The sequence below is a fragment of the Pimephales promelas genome, chromosome 15, assembly GCF_988280905.1.
Source record: "Pimephales promelas chromosome 15, fPimPro1.hap1.1, whole genome shotgun sequence".
In the NCBI taxonomy this organism is placed as follows: domain Eukaryota; kingdom Metazoa; phylum Chordata; class Actinopteri; order Cypriniformes; family Leuciscidae; genus Pimephales; species Pimephales promelas.
Genome location: NC_142783.1, coordinates 19855252 through 19861706, shown reverse-complemented (window position 1 = coordinate 19861706; position 6455 = coordinate 19855252).

The following is a 6455-nucleotide window of genomic DNA, read 5'->3' as shown; positions in this document are numbered from 1 at the left end:
TCTCTCTCTCTCTCTCTCTCTCTCTCTCTCTCTCTCTCTCTCTCTCTCTCTCTCTCTCTCTCAAGTGGGGTTCAGTCAGTGGAGATACGTGCATGCTGCTACTGATGTGCTGTGGTCCAACCAATCCTATATGTTATCAATCTAGATTAATTATAAAACAGAAGAGTAAAATATTGAATTGACTAAAACTTTAAAACATGGAGGGATAGGTTATTCTGTAAAAATATGACATTCATAACTTTTATAACAATGAGTGATGTGATGTCACGTGAATTTCATGACAGTTTCGCAAAACAACTTGTTGTCGACTTTGTGTGAAATTAACGTTAATTTTTATCCTTGTTGTTGACGAGTTGAACCCTGCCCTTGTGCCAGTAAACATTTTTCAGAGAAGTTATTTTGATTAAAGTGTAACTACCCTAATAAACCAACTTTTTTTAGTTAATGATCTGTAAGAAAGGCTTAGCTTTATTAGTGGGATCAGCTTTATTAGTGCTGATCATTGATTCGAGCAACTTTTTTGACATTTGGGCATAAAGTGTTTTAATTCTACAATATCCCATGGTGTAAAAACGTCTGTGCTGCCCTCCTTAGTTTGAAAAATGGCTACTGCAGTTGAATTTTCCTATTGGATGTTTGCGGTGCTTCATGATGTAAGTGGTGAGAGCTGACATAATCAGGTTCCAGCTCACCACGCCCCTGGAGCTAAAGTATAAAAGTATAAAAACCATCTTTTTTCGTCAAAACCACTGCGAGTCAAGAGTTGGTATTATGAGTATTGAAAACGATCAGGATAGTTAGCATGCTATCGAGCATAGCATTTATAGTTAATTAGTTAGTTGCATAGTAAAGTTAGGATAGCTTTAAGTTAGTGTAGATTTATCTGTATTTCGTGGTCAGGATGGTAACGGAATAGAGGTGGAAATGAGCTTCTCCATGGAGAAGTTCATATGTGGACACGTGGAAAATATGTGATGACATGTGAAATTCATGTGTTTTTTCTGTACAGGGCACACAGCTCGCGCTGAAAAGCGACGCAGTGCCAAACACTACTTCTCATGCATGTAACGTTCCACCACCCCAGTGGCATCTTGATTTGAGTGATCATGTTTATTTTAATCACAATTAATGGTTATAGGCTAAAGTTAATCCTCTGGGGTCGACAAACACACTGGCGAATTTTGCTGGATTTTTTTTCACATAGCGGCAACATATCAATATGAATATATGCCTATATGCAAGTTTGTGCATGTTGTGGCTTCACAAATGCTTTGCTGCATACCTCGGTTGTAACGAGTGGTTATTTCAGTCAAAGTTGCTCTTCTATCAGCTTCTTTCCCATTCAGCTTCTTTCCCTTCTGTCAGCTTCTTTCCCATTCTGACATTCAGTTTGGAGATTAGGAGATTGATGATTAGATGATTGCATTAATGAGAAATTGAACAGGTGTTCCTAATCCTTTAGGTGAGTGTATGCATACACATAACACATAATAAAACATTTTAAAAGAGAACAATACATCAAAGTTGTTTAACACTAGAAGTGCCAGAATTCCAAAACTACTAGAACGGCCATAAGCGGTCATTTTGACCGTTAGATTCAAAACAGTGTTGATGAATAATTTTCGTAATTATTTTTTGTCAACCACATTTTTTCAAAGACGAAAACGAGACGATAACTAAATAAAAACAAGGTTTGAATGACAAAGACTATGACGAAAATGTTAGATAGTGACGATTTGCGACGCGGTCAAGGCTATAATAATAGGACTCGCAGAACTAGTGAACAGCCCATGCAGCAAAACAAACAGCGCAGGACAGGGCAGCAGAGCTCACCACGATCATCCGACATGAATTCAACATCTGGATCCGCCGTGTCTGATGATAGCAGCCGTCTCTTTTTCCTTGATGTGGACTCTGACTCTGAATCACTCTCTGATGAGGAGGAAATGTTAACTTGCACCCAGGAAACGTCGCTGTCACTCCACCTCTGATTGTTCCCCTGCATCCGAATTATATATAACTGTAGTCCTGTTTTATTTGCTCATTTCTGATCAACAACTAATGTAGAAATTTTATATGGCAAACACTGCTACAGAGGTGACCGGACGGACCATTCTGTTGACAGTTGAGAGAGAACACGATCAACCGCGGGATATTTAACAAAAAAATACCGCAAAATTCAGTGCGGTCAATATGACCGTCTATGGCCGAAATAGGTAAATATGTTCATTTTTTTTGTTTTGCCTTACGTTTACGTAACTTAATTTATATGAAAAGCATTTTAAATGAAAATACAGACAATTTTAGGAAAAGTCAGGTACCAGCAGGATTTTAGTATTTTTTTCAACAAAGTTATTGTAGATATAAAATTCAAAACGGTCAAAATGACCGTTGTGGCCGTTCTAGTGTTAAACCAATGAGCATTAAGCTGTGTCATCAGCAAGTTGTTTCCCAACATGCCTTTCGGTGGAGAGCGCGCAACAAGAGAATCCGAAACGTGCGCCTTACGGTCGGGAGAGTTTTTTGACATACGCCATGACATCAGAGCAAGGCGGACTGCACTCGGACACATTTCTAACCAGCATGCATCTCGCGCTGATTACCGGTGATCGGATGTGCACAGATTTTGCTCATCTCTAACAAGCCTAGAGAGTTGCATGTTATGATGCAGCCTATTTTTACAAAAACTGCTTCTACGAGGCCATAACGAAATATACAAGGTAGCCCAATGGAGCCTTTTATACATGGTCTTGTTTCTTTAGAAATAAACAATGGACAAATGGAGTCTTTGGACGCCTCAGATGTAAAGTTATTCTGATTGGCATTTTGATGGTGTGTCAATCCCGTGTATACATTCTGAGATTGAACATTGGTTTTAAAGTTATCTTGACTCATTAGTCGGAATCCTCCATCTTTATTATATTTTCTGTGCTGATTGTGGGAGTATTTAAATATACAGTGCAGAGTAGGAAACTTATTTGTTGCTGAACGTATAATAAAATTACCAAAAATATATTACAATTCAATGTACAATAAAATAATGAGTTGAGCTTTGAATTATGAGGAGATCTGCTGAGCTTTCTGCAGAAGTCTGAGTCATGATTCATCAGCACACATCTGTTCTCACTTCTCACATTGCTTATTTTGCTGGGGAATTCTCATTTCCCTGGAAAGGCACTATATGCCGTGTGTGAATAATGCACATTTGGTAAAATTCCCATAATGCCAGAAATGAAGGATGTTTTGTCCAAATTTGGCTCATTAACTACTTTGCTTGTTTTACTTTTTATTCAGGAACTTTTATAGCATGATAAGTTTTGTATGAAGCAGTCATTTTCAAATATGGATATAGCTACACTTACAGAATTCTGTCTCTGTCAGTCCCCTGATATTTTGCAAGAATGAATAGCAACACAGTGATTCAGACGATTTTGACCGACTGGAAAGATATTACTATCTATAATTTCTGTGAAAGTTCTGTTTTTTTGTAAACATCGGTAGTATAAATAGAGAATGTTAATTTGTATATTTTTTGGAAAGCTATACTCTGTATGCTTAGCCTGCTTTCTCATATTTCAGTCATTTGGTGTGTTTGTTACAGCAGCATGATTCCGATGCCAGAGGTAATCGCTCTCTCTCTCTCTCTCTCTCTCTCTCTCTCTCTCTCTCTCTCTCTCTCTCCCCGTGTCACCATCAGTGCCAGCAGGCCACTTCTTCAAAGAGAACTGCCCTCTGGGAAATCAAAATTTAATTCGCCGTAACGAATGGGATTTGACTAACACTGTCACATTCTCGTGTTTGTTCAATGGTCTCAACTCAGAAATCAGAGATTGAACAACTGGATCTTGTCTCAAAGCAGAAACAGATGATATTGATTGAAGGAGCCCAGTAGGGGTCCTTAAACAGAGGTGGAAATAGGACTGAAAAATATATACTAGCCACCCCCAACATGTGACTTTAGGCATAGAGGCTTCAAAGCTTGTATCAAAAAACTGAAACATCTTACATGAAGCAGTCTATCGGAGTTTGATTCTTTTGCTATAACCCCGTGATCGGTGATGTCAACGCATTCTCACCCCAAGGCGTCACCTTTGACCATGCTTCAATATTTGACGTTTTAGGCGCCCTTTAGCGTCACTTACATGACGCGATCCTACGGCGTCATCTAACTGACGGTAAAGGAAAGCGTCTGTTAGAGGACGCGGTTAGGTTTAGGTGTGGGGTGGGGGTAGGGTACACGCGATCCTAGGGCATCATCTTACTGACGCTAAAGGGGGCCTAAAGCGTCAGATATTGAAGCATGTCCAAATGCTTCCCAAGGCATCAGTTAAGTGACGCCTTGGGGGTGAGAATGGGCTGTGTTGGAAGCTTTGTTTCCAAACACAGTCACGTGACTGCTTCATATTCAGTCAAAAGTAGCACGAACCCCTTGAGCAGGTTTCGACTGTCATGCCCTTCGGTAGTATAGTAAATAAAAAAGAAATATACTTTGCCCTCACACTGTTGAACAAGTCCTGTTCCTTAATACAAATCTTTAAAAAAGTAGTCTAATTACGTAACTCAAGTTACTTGCAATGCTTTACACCCAACACTGCAAACTAAAGGGTTTCAGTCAGCAGAGAACAAAATATTACATTCAAGTATTCTCAAATGGTTAATAAAATCCTAAAATATGTGTAATCATCCAAACTCAGCTGGATTATTATGTCAGCTTGACACAGTTGGTGAGTCAACAGGGGAATGTAGCAAAATTACGATAAAGATATAAAAGTCTTTTTATTTGAATCCTTTATGTTGCTCTTGGTAATTGACAAACAATGTTTGTCTCTTGGATTTTTTTCCCCCCTTTTTGAATTGAAAATGTTCTTTGAATAAGCCAATTGCTCTTCGTCCATATTCATGACAGAGACATGGATGGGTGGGTTGTGTTTATAAACAACTCATCTGAATGCTGATCAACTCTCCACTCTCTGAGAAATCCTTTATGTCTTGATGAAGCTGGTGTTGTTAATTTAGTCGATGAGGAATATCAAATTACTTTTTGATATTTTATTCAGGTCATATCTCTAATTTGTCATCAGGCAGGCATGCAGCCCACTCATTGCAAATGTTACCTGGGCGCTTGATGAAATGTCAAAACAGAACACCATAGAGACGACTAATAGAGAAGACGAATAAATGTCATCAAACCAAACTACATTTTTGCTCCTGCATGCATGACCAGAATTCTTTGGGTTTTTTTTAAAAAAGCTTTCTACGTAGTCCATTCAGTCATCATTTAAAGCCTGCAGCTGAATTCAGTTATTCCCCTTTAGTTTCTGAAGATGTTTTTGTGACGTGAGCGTTTCATTTATCCTTCATCCATTGTTCCGAATGAGTCTCTTTTTGTGTAAAACTGTTACAGATCTCAGCTGGGATTTATTTGTCTGGGGGCTTGAATCCATTCTAAATTTAGTTTGTTTTGAAAACTACAGCATGTTACATTTGGTAAAAGATATCAATGCAAAGTAAACATCTTACTTTAAATTTACCTGACCTCTAATCTCAGCTTTCATTCTCCCGGTGTCTGAAAAAACTGCAGATGTAGCAAAACAGACAAAATAACATCAAATAAATATGTAGACATGAAATATTGATTTTATATTTTGGTTTCTCTTCATTTTGATGATCCTTTTAACACATTGGTCACCAAAATAAAGTCTGCAGGCCCCCATTTGACTGGCCCTCAGCCCCTCTGCCCCCCACTATTGAACCGGCCCAATGAGGTAATCCCCAAATATCGTCATGTTGTCTGTCACTGCTTGAGTTGTTTTATATTACTCATGTTATTATAATTTCAATGTTTTTTAAATGTATTTATTTATTTTATATGCCTATTATTTTTTACCTTTATTAAGTTCTGCATACAATTATTATTAATATCAACAGGCCTACCTGTAATTTATCATTTTTCACTCACCTTTGCCAGTGTCAATCACCTCTATAGGCAGACCTCCACTGCACATCTCTGTTTTTTACCTTGACAGCTTTGATGTTATTTTTATTTGAAAAGAAATAAATGGAATATCTGTAGTATTTCAAATCAAAACAAAGTGTGAAGACTCAATAAGACAAACAAATTTGTACCAAGAATCACGTGTTGATATTAGTGTGGATATAGTGGGGATAGTTGTGCCAGGATAGTAATCTCTACCCAATGAGGCCTGCTGGTGGTCATTTTGGTCTGGGTCATACAATTCTATGTTATTCAGCTGACATATGTATATCACAGCTATATCAAGAAATTCAGAGAGCTATGTAATGAAATGACTGAATATTGAGAGGTAATTATTATTTCTTTTTAAGGCTGTTCTTTTGAAAAATAGATATAGATTGACAAAAAAAAAATGTGGTCATACCTTGTACCACCCTCTCTTCATAGAGCCTGGTGAAGTTTCTGAAATCATTCTGCAAAC